This window comes from Loxodonta africana, chromosome 24 (genome assembly GCF_030014295.1).
Source record: "Loxodonta africana isolate mLoxAfr1 chromosome 24, mLoxAfr1.hap2, whole genome shotgun sequence".
NCBI lineage: Eukaryota > Metazoa > Chordata > Mammalia > Proboscidea > Elephantidae > Loxodonta > Loxodonta africana.
This window is the reverse complement of record NC_087365.1, coordinates 35854688-35874581: the sequence shown is the minus strand read 5'-3', so window position 1 is coordinate 35874581 and position 19894 is coordinate 35854688. Positions and strand designations below refer to the sequence as shown.

At 40.3% G+C, this 19894-nt stretch overlaps 1 protein-coding gene across 2 annotated transcripts in view; it reads left to right on the top strand.

The window, feature by feature from the left end:
• The window catches only part of NDRG3 (NDRG family member 3), a 95662-nt gene that overhangs the window by 63810 nt on the left and 11958 nt on the right, over nucleotides 1-19894 (top strand). The window lies entirely within an intron of this gene.

Below are 19894 nucleotides of genomic sequence, written 5' to 3'. Positions count from 1 at the left end.
GAGTGCTGCTGTGCATGTCTAGCTTTATGGCTGTGTGGGTCAGACAACACAGTTTATGATGGGCATCTCAGGCCACATAGGACTTAGTGACACATTTTTAAGTGTTCAGTCTCTAATAATGCCTGGTAACAAGCCAAAAGCTGCTTCTCAAAAGGAGAGTAATTATCTGCAGAGAATGGCAGGACTATGCTCCACAGTCCTAGGGTCTGCGCTGTGGTTCACCAACAGGGGCCTGCCAAAGACCCCAAATAGCATCGCTATCTGCCGCCGACACTTCAAGCACCATTGGATCAGCCTGATCATATGGCCCAAGTGGCACAGCTGCATGCAACGGAGCCTGAACCTGTTCCAGAGCCTCTGTTGTTCTGGGCCCCACTCAAAACTAGCTTTTTTTTGAGCCACTTGGTAATTAGGCCAGAGCAGCACACTCACGTTAAGTATATGTTGCCTCTAAATCCAAAGAGGCCCACCAGGTGTTGTGCCTTCTTAGTTGTAGGAGGGGCCAGATGCAATAACTTGCCCTTCATTTTAGAAGGAATATCTCAACATGCCCCATTCCACTGGACCCCTAGAAATTTCACTAAGGTGAAAGGCACCTGAATTTTTGCCAGGTTAATTTCCCACCCTCTAGCACACAGAAGTGAAGTATTATAATGACGTGCAAAGACCTGGAGTTAGAAAACCAAAAGGGAAGAACACACTCAGCATTTCTCAAGCTGAAAGGACTGTAGAAAAAATTCAAGCTTTGAGTTGCAATATTGAAGGATTCTAGGGGAAAATACTGAACGATGCAGGAAGCATCAAAAGAAAGTGGAAGGAATACACAGTCACTGTACCAAAAGGGGTTGGTCGACATGCAGTCATTTCAGGAGGTAGCATATCACTGAGAACTGATGGTACTGAAGGAGGAAGTCCAAGCTGCACTGAGGACACTGGCAAAAAAACAAGGCTCCAGGAACTGATGGAGTACCAATTGAGATGTTTCAACAAATGGATGTAGTGCTGGAAGTGCTCACTCATCCATGCCAAGAAATTTGGAAGATAGCTACCTGGCCAACCAACTGGAAGAGATCTATATTTATGCCTATTCCAAAGAAAGGTGATCTAGCCAAATGCAGAAATTATCAAATAATTAATGTCATATGCAAGTAAGATTTTGCCGAAGATGATTCAAAAGCAGTTGCAGCAGTACATCGACAGGGAACTGCCAGAAATTCAAGCCGGACTCTGAAGAGGACGTGGGACCAGGGTTGTTGCTGAAGTCAGAAGGATCCTGGCTGAAAGCAGAGAATACTAGAAAGATGTTTACCTGTGTTTTATTGACATGCAAAGGTGTTCGGCTGTGTGGATCATAACAAATTATGGATAACATTGTGAAGAATGGGACTCCCAGAACACTTAATAGTGCTCATGCAGAATCTGTACTTAGAAAAAGAGGCAGTCGTTTGAACAGAACAAAGGGATACTGTGTGATTTAAAGTCAAGAAAGGTGTGTATCAGGGTTGTATCCCTTCACCGTATTTATTCAATCTGAGCAAATAATCTGAGAGGATAGACTATATGAAGAGGAATGGGACATCAGGATTGGAGGAAGAGTCATTAACAACTTGCATTATGGAGATGACAGAACCTAGCTTGCTGAAAGTGAAGAGGACTTGAAGCACTTACTGATGAAGATCAAAGACTACAGCCTTCAGTATGGATTACATGTTAATATAAAAAAAGAAAAAAATTTTTTTTTTCTTTTTTTTAAGGAAAACAAAAATCCTCACTACTGGACCAATAAGCAGCACCATGATAAATGGAGAAAAGATTGAAGAAAAGATTCTTTTTACTTGATCAGCAATCAACGCCCATGGAAGCAGCAGTCAAGATATCAAATGATGCACTACACTGGGCAAACCTGCTGCAAAAGATCTCTGTAAAGTGTTAAAAAGCAAAGCTATCACTTTTAGGACTAAGGTGTACCTGACCCAAGCCATGGTGTTTTCAATTGTCTCGTATGCATTTGAAAGTTGGACAGTGAAGAAGGAAGACTAGAGAAGAATTGGCTCCTTTGGGTTATGGTGTCAATGAAGAATATTGAATATACCATGGACTGCCGAAAGAACAAACAAATCTGTCTTGGAAGAAGTACAACCAGAATGCTCCTTAGAAGCGAGGATGAGATTTCGTCCCATATACTTTAGACGTGTTATCAGAAAGGACCAGTCCCTGGAGAAGGGCATCATGCTTGGTAAAATAAAGCGTCAGCGAAAAAGAGGAAGACCCTTAACAAAATGGATTGACACAGTGGCTGTAACAATGGGCTCAGGTATAACAATGATCCTGAGGATGGTGCAAGACTGGGCACTGCTTCATTCTGTTGTACATAGGGTCACTATAAGTCAGAACCAACTTGATGGCACTGAACAACAACAACAGGATGCAGATGTTTTACCAATGAGTGCAGAGGCATTGATGCTTCTTCCTTACTAGGTCCAGTCAGCATGATGTCATCAATGTAACGGGCCAGTGTGATGTCTTATGGAAGGGAAAGGTGATCAAGGTTCCTGCAGAATATATTATGACATAGGGCTGGAAAATTGATATACCCGTGACCTAGGACAGTAAAGGTGTATTGCTGTCCTTGCCAGCTGAATGCAAACTGCTTCTGGTGGTCCTTTGAAACAGGTATGGAGAAAAAGGCATTGGCCAGATCAGTAGCTGCATACTAGATACCAAGAGATGTATTAATCTGGCCAGGCAAGGAAACCACATCTGGAACAGCAGCTGCAATTGGAGTCACCACCTGGTTAAGTTTATAGTAATCCACTGTTATTCTCCAAGATCCATCTGTTTTTTGCACATGCCAAATATGCTAGTTGAATGGGGAAGTGGTGGTAATCACTACCCCTTCATCCTTCAAGAACTTGATTTTGGCAGTAATATCTGCAGTCCCTCCAGGAGTGTGGAATTGCTTTTAGTTTATTATTTTCCTAGGTAGGAGCATTTCTAATGGCCTCCACTTGGCTTATCCTACCGTAATAGCCTTTTCTTCCCTTGTCCAGGATCCAGTGTGGAGGTTCTGTTAGTTGCTGAGTATATGTATTCCAATTATGCATTCAGGAACTGGGGAAGTCACTACAGGGTGGGTTTGGGGACCCACTGTGAGATAAACCTGAGCTAAGACTCTGTGAATACCTGACCTTCGTATGCTCCTCACTCTATCTGGTGGGCCACAGTAACATTTTGGTCACCTGGAATTAGTGTCAGTTCAGAGCCAGTGTCCAGTAATCCTGGAAAAGTCTGTTTATTTCCTTTTTCCCAGTGAACAATCACTCTTGTAACAGTCCGTTGATCCCTTTTATGGAATATGGGGAGGAAAGATTAACAGTATAAATTTTTGACAGTGTAGTGGGGTCCTTGCTCAAGGGACTTGGCTTCCCCTTCATTCAAGGGGTTGTGGGTCTATAAACTGGCTCAAGTCTGGGAATTGATTGAGGGGCTGTGACACTTTTCTGACGATTCAAGTTAAAGTGCCATCATTTGACTTAGAATTCTTCACTTATACAGATCAAGTAAATAGTAGATTTCCCATCTGTTTCACCCCCAGGGACACCATGACTGCGTAGCCAACGCCGTAAGTCCATAAGAGTCAGGCTATTCTGATTACTGTTTTGACTTTGCTGTTCATTCCAGTAACCATGCCCACCTTGTCTTTGTGAATTGAGTGCTACCAGTTGGCCCCTACCACCACAGGGTATGATCAGCCCCACTGCAGTTAAATGTGTTAATTCAGAAGGGGCAGTTCCCACCATCAAATCTGACTTACATAAAGTAGCAATCACAGCTGTCTTCAGGAATGCTGGGTCTCCCTTCACAATTTTATTCCTCACCGTGGTGGTAAAATATGTATCCTCTGGTCACTTTATGTGTGGGTCTGTGGGTCTAACCTGATAAATCCATTCTAACATGCCAATTTCTCTGAGCCTTTGGATACCTTCTTCTGCAGTATACCAAGGCAGGTCTGGAACTTCAACTTGATTTAACGTAAGCCACCACATAATCCATGCTTCAGTGACTAAACCAAATAAATTGTTAAATCCTTTCCTAACCTCTCAAGCTGAAACATTGAATAAAGAATCTGTGCTTAGTGGACCCATATTAATAAATTCAGACTGACTCAACTACATGTTCCTTGCACCATCTTCCTACACCTTTAACAGCTATTCCCACACATATTCTCCAGGTTTCTGTTTGTACATATTAGAAAACTCAAGCAGTTCTTTTGGAGTGTAGTGTACCTCCTCCTGGATCATACTTTGTACTTTACCTTTTGGGGCTTACTGAGACTTTAGTTTTAGGTCTAGCAGCAAAAGTGGGTGGTAGGTATGTGTTCTGAGGGCATTTAGTGACGTCTGGTAAGGCATCTGGCAAAGGCTCTTGAGACACAAATAGGTTAATCTCATCATGTGGGGATGGAGGGGGCTAATGGTTTTGTTGGCAGGAGTGGTTCAATAGAATTTAGGGACTCAGTGCCCCCAGTTTTTCTGATTATCTGCCCTTATGCCCCATCTTATATTTCATGATCCCATTTCTCCCCAGTCAATGCCCTCACTTTAATTTCAGACACCGTTTGAAGTTGGGAATTCCATTGGTGTTGTAATTCAGCCACTGTTCCGATAAGACTCTGGGTTTGGTTTTTGACAAATCAGCTCTGTGGCTATAAAAAATAAGGCTTTCTTTCAGGACACAAGTGGCAACTTTGAGATCATTTATGTGGCACTTGAGCTTTGACTCTGAAGCCGTAAATGCATTTCTTTCTTTCACCACTTTGTCTAGTGAAAGTAGGACCACCAACCAACTTCCTTATACTTCTAACTATGACAGAATTGTAGAATAATATCAAACATACTATCACGCAAAGCCTCGCCTCTCACTGATACTCCATCTGTTGGTGGTGATATTTTGCCACCTCATGCCATGGATTAGCAGTGCCCACCATATTACTGGAAGTAGAGTCATCAGAATTTTTAAGACTAACCACATTTCAGAACCAGTTTAGAAACTTCATACTGAAAATTTTCTTTTTCTAAAACCACTCTTGGTACCAAATGTCTTAGGGTGGGTTCTCTAGAGAACCAAAACCAGTGAAGCATGAGTATGTGTGTAGAGGGATTTATATTAAGGAAATGGCTTACTCGGTTGTAGAGGCTGGAAAGTCTCAATCTGTGGATAAGGAATCAAGCTGGTGGCTTCTCCTGACTCAGGTAGTTTCAGGGGCTCACAAACCCAAGATCGGCAGGTCAGACGGCAGGATACTGACTCACGGGCTGCAGAGGCTGATGAATCTGAGATCAACAGGTAAGATGGCAGGCTGCTGGCACAAGTCCCAAGAACTGGAGGTCAGATGATAACGAGCCAGATACAGGATCCAGATTGAGCAGTAACCTGAAAGCTTGCCAGAGTGTCCATGTATATTGGATGCAGGCCACACCCCCAAAGAAACTCCCTTTCAACTAATTGGCTACTCATAGCAGATCTCATCATGGAGGTGATTACATCATTACATAACTGCCAAACTATATGATAACTTCCAAACTGCTGAGAATCATGGCCCAGACATATTGACCCACAACTTTAACCATCACAGATGACCTGTTTGGCAGCGATGGAATAAATAAGCAGTGAGGTCAGAGAGCCATGATTTGTCTGTTGTGGGGAGATTAGAACAATACAAATAGGGATGATGTGTGCTCTACTGCAATCTGTGAAGTTAATTTTAAATATTATTTGAAGGAAAATGGTAGGTGGGAATAAAACTAGCAGTTAGTGGACACTGATTATATGCTAGGCACTGTGATAAGTACATCAGATGCACAATCTCAGTTTTCACATGGTACTATTAGCCTTATTTTCAGATGGGGAAACTGAGGGGTCAGAGAGGCAATGTAACTTGTCACACATACCCAGACAGTAAGTGGCAGAGCTGACATTTGAATCAAGGTTAAGCTAACCTCAAAGTTGTTCTTTTATTTAGATTACATTTTTATCAAAGTTAATTATATATATTTAAAAAGTACAAAAGTTCCGTAGGGCTTGTTAGAAAGAATCTGCCACCCATCCCATTTGCCACTTCTGAGAGGCAACCACTTTTGACTCGCAAGTGAGTCTTTTGGGTTTTTACCTTCACATCACTTTCTTTAGATATAATTTACATATAGTAAAATGCACAGATCATAAGTGTATCTCACTGGCCTTTTACATGTGTATACTCTCCTGTAACCAAATCAAGATATAGAACATTTCCATCATCGTAACAGGATTCCTCGTTCCGTTTGCTATTCACTAATCCCCCAAGTTACTCAGTGTTCTCTTACCTCTAGATTAGTTTTCGTTGTACTTGAACTTCACGTAAGTAGAATCGCACAGTGTGCACTCTTCTGAGTCTCTCTTCTTAACCTAGTGCCTTCGAGATTCATCCACGTCATCTCACGTATCAGGAGTTCGTCCTTTTATTGCTGTGCTGTAGTCCATCTTAGCAATGACACCAACAATTACCTATTCTCTGATGAATGAACATTGGAGTTGTTTATGAATAAAGGTGCTATAAACATTATTGTCATTATCCTTGAGATAATTGTTGGTGTCATTACTAAGATGGACTACAACACAGCAATAAATAAATAAAGGTTATGGAAGCTCCTTGGAAACTCTGTGGGGCAGCTCTACTCTGTCCTCTAGGGTCGCTATGAGTCAGAATTGACTTGACGGCTGTGGGTTTGTTAGTGGGTTAAACATTCTTATACATGTCTTTTTGGACATAGGCACTCAATTCTCTTTCCCTCCATCTCTCTAAATATGCTTATATTTCCACTTGTTGATTTTTCAGTTGTGGGCATTATCTGTCAACTTTCCATTGTAGAAAACAACTTGTCTCTCTCTTACACACACATACTTCATGCTTGTTACGTATATTTGTATTTCCCACCACCCAGTCCTTCCAATATAGTTATAATTTGGGTTAGATCAATTTCCAGCATTTACTGTCATGACTATGTAAATATTTTTTCATAGCTGATACCTATTTTTTCTTTTCTGTACAACATTTTGTGTTCTCTTGAGTTAATAATTGTCTTGTTTTTTATGTTTGTTTTGTTTATATTAGTTGCTTGCTGTTCTATGTATTATCAACGATTCCACCACCAAACTTTCCTCTGGTGTATAAATCTCCTGGTTAATACATTTGAACACATTAGGTATTCTATTAGTTTCAGTTTATTGAAGAAGTCTGTCCCTCAGCATTCTCATTTTGTTGTAGTCTGGACTGATTATCTTCTTTGCCTCTTGTACTGCAGTAGCTCTTCATCATTTTCCTGGGAATACTCTTTGTTCTCTTTTCTGTTGGCTTTCCTATTTCCTAGATCCCACATCATCTTTCTTGGTTTACTCCCTTGTTTTAGTAGGATGTATCTCCTAATAATAATGCATGTCTAAAAATGTCTTTTACTTTAAAACTTATGTGATAGTTAGGCTGGGTATAGAAGCTAGATTGGAAATATTTTTGCCTCAGAATTATAGAAGCATTGTTCTGCTTACTTCCAGCTTCTGATTCTTAGTTGTTTGTATAAAACCAGCTTTCTCTTTAGAAGTATCTAGAATATAATGTTTATCCTGATTATTGTTAAGTTCTATCATGATGTGCCTTGGTAAGTGTTTTCTTCCATGTGTTGAGCATTCAAAGGGACCTTAAAATCTGGAAACTCGTGTCCTCTAGTTCTAAAATCTTTTCTTGAATTATATCATTCATTTCTTACCCTATTTTTCTTTGTCTTTTACCTCCTATTATTTGGACTTTGGATCTCCTGGCTTCATCATCTAATTGTCTTTTTTTCTCATATTTTCCATTTGTATGTCTTTTGCTCTACTTTTGGATAGATTTTCTCACGTTTGCCTTCCAACCTTTTTATTAATTTTCTGCTATCAGCTATTTTTAAGTTCCGAGATTTTTTCTTTTTCTTTTTTTTTGCTCTTAGATTCTTTAATGGCATCCTATTCATTTTGATGGATGCAATATCTTACTCTTGTTGTCAGGTGCCGTTGAGTTGGTTCTGACTCATAGCGACCCTGTGTACAACAAAATGAAATACTTCCCAGTCCTACTCCATCCTCACAATTGTTGCTGTGTTTGAGCCCATCGTTGCAGCTACTGGGTCAGTCCATCTCACTGAGGGTCTTCCTATTTTTTGCTGACCTTCTACCTTAGCAAGCATGGTGTCCTTCTCCAGAGACTGGTCCCTTCTGATAACATGTCCAAAGTACTTGAGACGGAGTCTCACCATTCTCGCTTTCAAGGAGCACACTGGCTGTATTTCATCCAAGACAGATTTTTTCGTTCTTCTGGCAGCCCCTGGTATATTTGGTATTCTTCGCCAACACCATAATTCAAAGGCATCAATTCTTCGATCTTCTTTATTCATTATCGAGCTTTCGCATGCATATGAGGTGATTGAAAACACCATGGCTTAGATCAGGCACATCTTAGTCCTTAAAGTGACATCTTTGCTCTTCAACACTTTAAAGAAGTCTTTTGTAGCAGATTTCCCAATGCAGTACTTTGTTTGATCTCTCGACTGCTGGCTTCCATGGGCATTGATTGTGGATCCAAGTAAAATGAAACCCTTGACAATGTCAATCTTTTCTCCTTTTATCATGGTGTTGAATACTGGTCCAACTGTCAAGATTTTTGTTTTCTTTATGTTGAGGTGTAATCCATACTGAAAGCTGTGGCTTTTGATCTTCATCAGTAAGTGCTTCAAGTCCTCTTTACAGGACTTCTCTCTTTACAGCAAGCAGAGCTGTGGCATCTGCATATCACAGGTTGTTAATGAGTCTTCCTCTGATTCTGATGCCATGTTCTTCTTCATATAGTCCAGCTTCTTGTATTATTTGCTGAGCATACACATTGAATACGTATGGTGAAAGGATACAGCCTTGAAGCACAGCTTTCCTGGCTTTAAACCATGCAGGATCCCCTTGTTCTGTTCAAATAACTGCTTCTTCATCTATGTACAGGTTCCACAAGAGCACAACTAAGTGTTCTGGAATTCCCATTCTTCACAATGTTATCCTTAAATTGTTATGATCCACACAGTTGAATGCCTTTGCATAGTCAGTAAAACACAGGTAAACATCTTTCTGGTATTCTCTGCTTTTAGCCAAGATCCATCTAACAGTGATATCCCTGGTTCCACATCCTCTTCTGAACCTGGCTTGAATTTCTGGCAGTTCCCTATTGATGTACTGCTACAACCACTTTTGAATTATGTTCAGCAAAATTTTTCTTGTGTGTCAGAATAATATTGTCTGATAATTTCTGCATTCTGTTGAATCACTTTTCTTTGGAATGAGCACAAGTTTTGATCTCTTCCAGTCAGCTGGTCAGGTAGCTAGCTGTCTTCCAAATTTCTTGGCGTAGATGAGTGAGCATCACCAGTGCTTCAACTTCTGCAGTCTGAAATTGATCAAACATGCCATCGAGATGCATTGATAATTACTGATGATTGAAATGTGAAAGCTGAAAACAAAGAAGGGTCGGTTGTTGGAGAATGTGGCCTTGGTGATAGAAACAACACTGGAGATTGCGTGATAGAATATTGCAAGACCAACAACTTACTTACTGCAAATACCTTTTTTCAACAACATAAATGGCAACTATACACGTGGACCTCACCGAATGGAAAACACAGGAATCAAATTGACTACATATGTGGAAAGAGATGATGGAAAAGCTCAATATCATCCATTAGAACAAGGCCAGGGACCGACTGCAGAACAGACCACCAATTGCTCACATGCAGTCCACAAGAGCCAAAGTATGAACTTGAGTATATGCTGCCTGAATTTAGAGACCATCTCAAGAATAGATTTGACACATTGAACACTAATAACCAAAGATCAGATGAGTTGTGGGATGACATCAGTGACATCATACATGAAGAAAGCAAAAGGTCATTAAAAACAAAGAAAAGACCAAAATAGATGTCAGAAGACACTCTGAAACTTGCTGTTGAACATAGAGTAGCTAAAGCAAATGGAAGAAATGATGAAGTAGAAGAGCTGAACAGAAGATTTCAAAGGGCGGCTTGAGAAGACAAAAGCAAAGTATTATAGTGAAATGTGCAGAGACCTTGAGTCAGAAAACCAAAAGGGAAGAACACTTTCGGGATTTCTCAAGCTGAAAGAACTAAAGAAAAAATTCAACCCTCAAGTTGAAATTTTGAAGGATTCTTTGGGCAAAATATTGAATGACGCAGGAAGCATCAAAAGAAGATGAAAGTCAGTGTACCAAAAAAAACTGGTCAATGTTCAACCGTTTCAGGAAGTAGCATAGGATCAAGAACTAATGGTATTGAAGGAAGAAGTCCAAGCTGCACTACAGTATCTTAATGTGTGGTAATACTAATATTTCCCAGATTTTTTTCTCTATTGCTTCCAAATTGGTTTGTTTCGTGTATTGATCTCTGTCTTTCTCATTAAATGTTGTGCCAGTTAACAATTTGTCTCTAAGTCCCAAATCCACCCTTCTTTGTCCCGCTTTGCAGCACTGGAACTCGATTTGTAAAGCTTTCTCCTTTGCCAGCTGACTCAGTGTTAGAATTTGTAACACTGCAAGAGGGACACTGCAAGATGACTGATGTAGGAAGGCACTTCACTTTCCAGTTTTAGTCCTTTTAAAAAAAAATTTAGTGCAGGAGTTAGTGGCTCAGTGTGCAGAAGGACGGTAATGCTCATCTCAGCTGCCTTTAGGTCATGCTTTCTGCATCCCGTGGACTGTTTCTACAGGGTCCATTCAGGAAACAGAGACCGCACCAGTATTTTGAGCAGAGAAAGTTAATATAAAATGTTGTCAACTAGAAGAAGGTGATTAACTTCTCAAAGGGGTAAAAGAGGACTCTGAGGGGTCTAGAAATAGCAGGGGCAAAAAGAAAATAAGCAGCTAGTATCTCCATGCTGAGGGAGAGTGGACACTAAGGAATGAAGGACTTAGTTAAGCCCCAAGGCTGAGATTCAATCCTCTTTGAAGAGGTGTGCCTTCCACAGAAAACACACAGCCTGCCAAACTTACCAGTGGGCGAGACCCATAGCTGGTCATAGAGCTGCTTACCAGGTAGAGGAGATAGTCGCCTAAAAGAAGATTAGAACTATTGCAGAAGCTACATTTCTGTGGGTAGGGTAAGCATGAGCTAAGGGTACAAGTGGTACTGGCCTGAGGGTTTCTCACACACTGAGCCACTGGCTCCTGTGCTAAATTAAAATTTTAAAAAAAGGAGGACTAGCAAAAGAGAAATGTTTATACAGCACAGCTTCAATTTCACAAAGAAGAGTGGATTTGAGATTGATAAACCATAAATTGATAACTGGCACAGGGATTTTCCCCAAATGGCCAGTGATCCTTGGCTGTCTACTCATTTTTAATAAGGCCTAAAAGGCCAATAGAGCTGTGCGTAACAGGTGAGCTTATCACTGTTAGTGATCACACTGGGCAGTTTCCTTGGAAACTGCTAATGTCAACATCTTTAGATCTTTTCTCTGAAGATGGTTGGGTTTCCTGGAGAAACTCCAAGGTACACACCAGTCATTAATGTTAGTATTCTTAGAGCCAAATGCAGAAAAAAATTAAGGGCTTCAGCATTCTTGCACAAAATACTCCTGTCTTAGGTTCTAGGGCTTCCATAACAAAATGCCACAAAGTGGGTGGTTTTCAGGGCAGAAATTAATTTTCTCACAGTTCTGGAGGCTAGGAATCTGAATTGGTGTTGGCAGGGCTGTGCTTTCTCTGTCTTTGTCTCTGTCTCTGTCTCTCTCTCTCTCCCGATGTGGTCTCTGGAGGAAGATTCTTGTCTGTTTTCAGTTTCTGTAGCCCCTGATATTTCTTGGCCTTCTTTGGCTTATAGATTCTCACGTGGTGTCTTAACTGTGTTTCTGTGTCCATACTCCCCTTTATAAAACACCAGTCAGAAGGGATTAGGTTCAGGAACCATTCTACTTTGGTATGACCTCATTAACTCAACAAAAGAAACTCTATTTCCAAATAGGGTCCCATTCAAAGATACAGGAGTTAGGACTTCAACATATGTTTTGGGGGATTCAGTTTAATCCATAACACTTCTTGTTTTCATTGTGGTATATCTACCGCCACATAGACCTGAAATCCAGAACACTTAATTGTGCTCATGAGGATCCTGTATATAGATCAAGAGGCAGTTATTCGAACAGAACAAGGGATACTGTATGTTTTAAGGTTAGGAAAGGTGTGTGTCAGGGTTGTATCTTTTCACTATACCTATTCAACCTGTATGATGAGCAAATAATCCAAGAAGCTCGGCTATATGAGGAAGAATGCAGCAACAGGATTGGAGGAAGACTCATTAACAACCTGCATTATGCTGATGACACAACCTTGCTTGCTGAAAGTGAAGAGGACTTGAAGCACTTACTTATGAAGCTCAAAGACCACAGCTTTCAGTATGGATTACACCTCAACATAAAGACAACAAAAATCCTCACAACTGGACCAATAAGCAACATCATGATAAATGGAGAAAAGATTGACATTGTCAAGGATTTCATTTGATTTGGATCCACAATCAAGGCCCATGGAAGTAGCAGTGAAGAAATCAAAAGATGCATTGCATTGGGCAAATCTGCTGCAAAAGACCTCTATTTTTTTTTTTTTTTTAATTTTTATTGTACTTTAAGTGAAAGTTTACAAATCAAGTCAGTCTCTCATGCAAAAATTTGTATACACATTGCTATGTACTCCTAGTTGTTCTCCCCTCAATGAGACAGCACACTCCTTCCCTCCACTCTCTGTTTTCATGTCCATTCAGCCAGCTTCTGACCCCCTCTGCCATCTCATCTCGCCTCCAGACAGGAGCTGCCCACATAGGCTCATGTGTCTACTTGATCCAAGAAGGTCACTCTTCACCAGTATCATTTTCTATCCCATAGTGCAGTCCAATCCCTGTCTGAAGACTTGGCTTTGGGAATGGTTCCTGTCTTGGGCTGACAGAAGGTCTGGGGACCATGACCTCCAGGCTCCTTCCAGTTTCAGTCAGACCATTAAGTCTGGTCTGCAAAAGACCCCTTTAAAGTGTTTAAAAGCAAAGATGTTACCTTGAAGGCTAAGGTGTGCCTGACCCAAGCGATGGTGTAGCTCTTGGTCTGAGTACAGGTTCCTCATGAACACAACTAAGTGTTCTGAAATTTCCATTCTTCACAATGTAATCCATAATTTGTTATGATCCACGTAGTCAAATGCCTTTGCATAGTCAATGAAATACAGGTAAACATCTTCCTGATATTCTCTACTTTCAGCCAGGATCCATCTGACATCAGCCACGTCTTGTTCTGAATCTGGCTTGGATTTCTGGCAGTTTCCCGTCAATGTACTGCTGCAACTGCTTTTGAATCATCTTCAGCAAAATTTTACTTGTTTGTGACATTAATTATTTGATAATTTCTGCATTCAGTTGGGTTGCCTTTCTTTGGAATAGGCATAAATATGAATCTCTTCCAGTCAGTTGGCCAGGTAGCTGTCTTCCAAATTTCTTGGCATAGAAGAGTGAGCAGTTCATGTTTATTAAAACATCTCAGTTGGTATTCTGTCAATTCCTGGAGGCTTGTTTTTTTGCCAGTGTCTTCAGTGCAGCTTGGACTTCTTCCTTTAGCACCATTGGTTCTCGATCATATGCTACCTTCTGAAATGGTTGAACTGTCGACCAGTTCTTTTTGATATAAACCTGTTGCTGTCGAGTCAATTCCGACTCATAGCAACCATATAGCACAGAGTAGAACTGGCCCATTGAGTTTCCAAGGAGCACCTAGTGGATTCAAACTGCCGACCTTCTGGTTAGCAGCTGTAGCACTTGACCGCTACACCACCAGGGTTTCCTCTTTTTGGTATAGTGACTCTGTATTCTCTCCATCTTCTTTTGATGCTTCTTGCATTGTTTAATATTTTCCCCCTGCAATCCTTCAATATTGCAACTTGAGGCTTGCATTTTTTCTGCAGTTCTTTCAGCTTGAGAAATGCCGAGCATGTTGTTCCCTTTTGGTTTTCTAAATCCAGGTCTTTGCATGTGTCATTATAATACTTTTCTTTGTCTCCTTGAGCTACCCTTTGAAATCTTTTGTTTAGCTCTTTTACTTCATCATTTCTTCTGTTTGCTTTAGCTACTGTAGTTCAAGACCACATTTCAGAGTGTCTTCTGACATCTATTTTTCTTTCTTTTCTGTCTTTTTAATGATCTCTTGCTTTCTTCATGTATGGTGTCCTTGATGTCATTCCACAGCTCATCTGCTTTTCAGTCATTTGTGTTCAACATGCCAAATGTATTCTTTCAATATGGTGCATTACCTTGATTTCCATATTTTGACCAACCTTGCATTTCTGAGATAGATCCCACTTGGTCTAGCTCTATAATCCTTTTACATGTTGTTGGATTTGGTATGCTAGTATTTTTTGAGGATTTTTGCATTCATAAGGGGTATTGATCTGTAGTTTTGTTATGATGTCTTTGTCTGGTTTTGATATTAAAGTACAACTTGGCGTCATAGAATGAGTTAGGAAGTGTTCTCTTCTGTTTTTTTTATTGGAGTTTGTGAGAGATTGGTGTTAATTTTTCTTTAAATGCTTAGCAGAATTCACTAGGTTATGTATTTGAAATCTTAATATAGGAGTTTATAGCTATAAATTTCCCTCTAAACATTGCTTTAACTGCGTTCTGTAAGTTTATTTTCATTCATATCAAATTTCTCCTGTGATTTTTTTCTTGGACCTATTGCATTTAATTCCAGAAAGATGTTTACCTGGGTTGTATTGACTGTGCAAAGGCATTCAACTGTGTGGATCATAACAAATTATGAATAACATTGCAAAGAATGAGAATTCCAGGACACTTCATTGTGTTCATGAGGAACCTGTACATAGATCAAGAGGCAGTTGTTCGAACAGAACAAGCGGACACTGCATGGTTTAAAGTCAGGAAAGGTGTGCATCAGTGTCTTAGTCATCTAGTGCTGCCATAACAGAATACCACAAGTGTATGGTTTTAACAAAGAGAAATTTATTTTCTCACAGTCTAGTAGGTTACAAGTCCAAATTCAAGGCGTCGGCTCCAGGGGAAGGCTTTCCTTCTCTGTTGGCTCTGGAGGAAGGTCCTTGTCCTCAATCTTCCCGCAGTCAAGAAGCTTCTCAGACACAGGGACCCTGGCCCCAAAGGACGCACTCTGCTCCTGGTGCTATGACGTCCCCGCCTCTCTACTTGCTTCCCTTTCCTTTTATCTCTTGAGAGATAAAAGGTGGTGTAGGCCACACCCTAGGGAAACTCCCTTTTGGATCAGGGAGATGACCTGAGTAATCCTTTTAAGGACAGGCAGAGATTATGATTTATAACACACAGGAAATCACAAAATGGAGGACAACTACACATGGCCTAACCAAGTTGACACATATTTTTGGGGGACACAATTCAATCCATTACAATCAGGGTTATATCCTTTCACCACACCTATTCAGTCTGTATGCTGAGCAAATAATCTGAGAAGCTGGACCGTATGAAGAAGAACGTGGCATCAGGATCGGAGGAAGACTCAGTAACAACCTGCCTTATGAAGATGATACAACCTTGCTTGCGGAAAGTCAAGACAACTTGAAGCACTTACTGATGAATATCAAAAGCCACAGCCTTCAGTATGGATTACACCTCAACATAAAGGAAACAAAAATCCTCACAACTGAACCAATAAGCAGCACCATGGTAAACGGAGAAAAGATTGAAATCAAGGATTTCATTTTATTTGGATACACAATCAACACCCATGGAAGCAGCAGTCACGAAATCAAAAGATGCATTGCGTTAGGCAAATCTGCTGCAAAAGACTCTTTAAAGTGTTGAAAAGCAAAGATGTCACCTTGAAGACTAAGGTATGCCTGACCCAAGCCATGGTATTTTCAGTCACATCATATGCATGCAAAAGCTGGACAATAAATAAGGATGACTGAAGAAGAATTGACGCCTTTGAATTGTGGTGTTCAAGAAAAATATTGAATATATCATGGACTGCCAACAGAACGAACAAATCTGTCTTGGAAGAAGTGCCACCAGAATGCTCCTTAGAGGCGGTGATGGTGAGAATACATCTTACATACTTTGGACACGTTATCAGGAGGGATCAGTCCCTGAAGAAGAACATCACACTTGGTAAAGTACAGGGTCAGTGAAGAAGAGGAAGACCCTCAATGAGACGGATTAACACAGTGGCTGCAACAACGGGCTCAAGCATAACAACGATCGTGAGCATGGCACAGGACTGGGCAGTGTCTCATTCTGTGGTACATAGGGTCGCTGAGTCGGAACCGACTTGACGGCACCTAACAACTATTGCATTTAGGAAGGTGTTGCTTAATTTCCCAGATTTCCTTTTGTTATTGGTTTCTAATTTTACTCCACTGTGGTCAGAGAACATACTGAGTATGATTTTAGTCCTTTTAAATTATTGAGGCTTGTTTTTTGTCCTAGCATACAGTCTATCCTGGGGAACATTTCATCTACACGTGAGAAGAATGTGTATTCTGCTGTTGTCGGCCGGCGTGGACTGTAGATGCCTGTTAGGTCTAGGTAGTTTCACATGTTCTAGTCTTAGTGTTTTCTTGTTCATCTTCCTTTCTCTCCATTATTGAAAGTAGACTTGAAGTCTGTAACTATTATTGTTGAATTGTCTGTTTCTCTCCATTTCTGTCAGTTTTTGCTTCACGGATTTTGAGGCTCTCTTGTTAGGTGCATATGTGTAATTCTTGTTTTCCTGGTGATTAACTGTTTCTTAAACAGAACTTGTAACTAACTCTCTTTTGTTAGCTCAATCTTTACACTCCACTTGCAGGGAAAACCGGCACCGACAGTTTTTACGTATTTTCAGGCTCCATAGCGCACTTTCACCGACTTCCCTCGCTGTTCCCATTGCCAGCCCAGTAGCCTTAGGTGGCTAGTCGGTGATTATTCTTTCTGCTTTTCTGCTTTGAAGATTTTATTACAATTGTCACTTTTCTTGTTGTCTTTGGCCTTATGGGTTTATGACTTATAGAAAGTTTTTTTTGTTTGTTTACTGTTAATTTTATTAGGTTTCTGGAAGGAATAAAGCTAAACACATGTGTTTTAATCTATCATCTTTAAGTAGAAGTTTTAAAGATTGTGATCTTTCCACTACATTGTGCTGAGTAGAGTGGGTACTTTCCTGAAGGCATAGCAGGCTTAGTTTTGACTGCAGACCTTAAAAACCAATTCACAGAAGTAATTTACAAAGTTCCCTGTTAAGTGCTCTCTGGTAGACAGGTGTATAAGATATGGCCCTTGCTCTCCAGGAGCTAACTCTGGGGGGAGATGGGATATAGAGAATTAGTATTACAGCGTGGAAAAGCAATAAGCAATAAAAACAACCTTTCATTGTACACCTACTAAATGTCAGAAAACCAAAAAAGGAGAAAACCAAACCCATTGTCACTGAGTTGATTCCAACTCATAGGGACCCTATAGGACAGAGCAGAACTGCCCCATGGGATTTCCAAGGAGTGGCTGGTAGATTCGAACTGCAACCTTTTAGTTAGGAGCCAAACTCTTAACCACTGCACCACCAGGGCTCCAAAGTCAGATAGATACTTTATGTACATTAATTAATTCAATCTAATAATGGGAGTTTTATTCTTCCCAGTTTACAGGCGAAGAATGAATTGGCTTGCCCAGGGTCAGCAACTAATAACATATCAAGGGAGGAGATTTGAAACCGATTCTGCCTGACTCTGAAGCTGTTCCCTTTCTACTGTACTGGGCTGCCTTAGGAGAAGCACACTGAGGGGCCTAGAAGAATTCAGAAGCAGGGGAGGTTTACTTCTGACTTGAGGTCAGGGAAGGCTTCAGGGTAGAGGAGGTATCCCAGCTGGTCCTTGAAGGATAGGTAAAAATTTAACATTCTAGATTTGAGGAGGAAGGGGATCATTCCAGAAAGGGGGAGCTTTGTTCTAAAGCAATGAGGAAGGAACTATCAAGCGTGTTCAGGGAGTGGTAAGTAACCTGGGGAGGCAGAATGTATGATGCTGCAGACTGGTTAGTTGACGCATTTTCTTCTGGAGTTTTCCAGCAGTGTCCGAGGTGGATGAATAAGTCAGAAATGCTATTTCAAATAGGCCTATGAGGGGAATGCTAAGGCCAGTGTTTTAATGATTTCTGACAAACAAGAATATCCTCACACTATATATAATGTGTGTTTAATTAGAAATGTGTGAAGTCATAGATGATGGATTGTCACAGAGCTGAAGAGTCATTTACAATTCAAGCAAGCAAACACTTATGTTGCTTTTATTACCTTGAAATGAAAACAATATGACATTTAAATATGAATAATATCTTCACTACTAAGAGAAAAAAAACACAATGATAGCCCCCCTTTTTTATGTATCAGATTAGCAAAAATCAGAGTGATGTTTATACTAGCAAGGGTCTGGGGAAACTGGGACTCTTGTATAATGTTGATGGTAGTGTAAATAAGTGAGACAGCTCCATATGTCCTGATAAGGAATGATCTCTACCATATTTTAAATAGAAGAACAAGGTGTAGCACAGTATGTCTAGCAGACATTTATATTTTACAAAAAGACGGGGGGTAGAATTTATATATAACGGCTTTGCCTAAAAAGTTTCGTTAGTACTTAGCCCTAGTTTTACCGCTTTCATGCTAATGTAATTTCTTCCCTTTTTTACTTCAAACGTTGCTATTCGAGTTCCTCTCTAGGCCTTTATGGTAGAGCTGGCTAGATCGCTTCATCTCTAATTTCTGTTCGCTTTTATTTGTTATTCACTTTTCTTTTTAGGAGTGATTCTAGTGCCCTTCAGCTTCAGGTAGAATCTGACCGATTTGGTCAGTTTCCAGGTGTGTTCTTGGCTTACTTCACCTACATGGTGGTGAGCATTCAAACAGTTTCCAGTTTTCTCCTTATCTGTATTTCTCTGCAAGGCTTGATGGTGGCCTTTACATACTGCCCTGGATTAACTGACACGTTTCATTCCTCGAGGGCAAAAATTTTCCCTTCTGCTCAAAATTGCCTATTGGGTGTGTGTTTGTGTGTTTGCGTGCATGTGTGTGTACATATATGTATATATATGCTTATGTACCCGAGAACCTGGCAACTGGTTCTGATGGCCTCTGAGAAGGCCAGCAAGAGAGGGACCATTAGAAAATGAGTAGTGAGTGGAGAGGCAGACTTTTCACTGTATGTGCTGTTTTGTTTCTCTTGTATTTTATACCTTTAGTAGTATTGGTAATAAGATTAAAATAAATAAATAATAAATTGGCTAAATAAAATATCAAATGGGATGTAATATATAATCCTATAATGAATATTGTTGTTGTTGTTAGGTGTCATCAAGTCGGTTCCACCTCATAGGAGCCCTAGGTACAACGGAACGAAACATTGCCCTGTCCTGTGCCGTCCTCACAATCGTTGCTGTGCTTGAGCCCATCGTACTGACATAATTATACAGATTTATGGGTGTTAAGAGAAACATTACCTTCCATTTATTTTACAGTTTACAGTTCATATAACTTTTCTTGTTGAATTTTTATAACAGCCCTGTGGGGTAGCTGGTTATTAACCCCATTTTACAGATAATAACTCTCTCTATTTTTATGAGAAATGGCAGAACATGAAAAATAACAAAAAACACAAATGAGGAACTAAGGTTCAGAATGATTAGGTAACCTGCCTAAGTTCCACAACTAGTTCTTGAATCCCTGTCTAGTGCAGTTTCCACTGTGCTTTAGATAAAGGTGTTCAGAATGATCTCCAAGTTTTTGC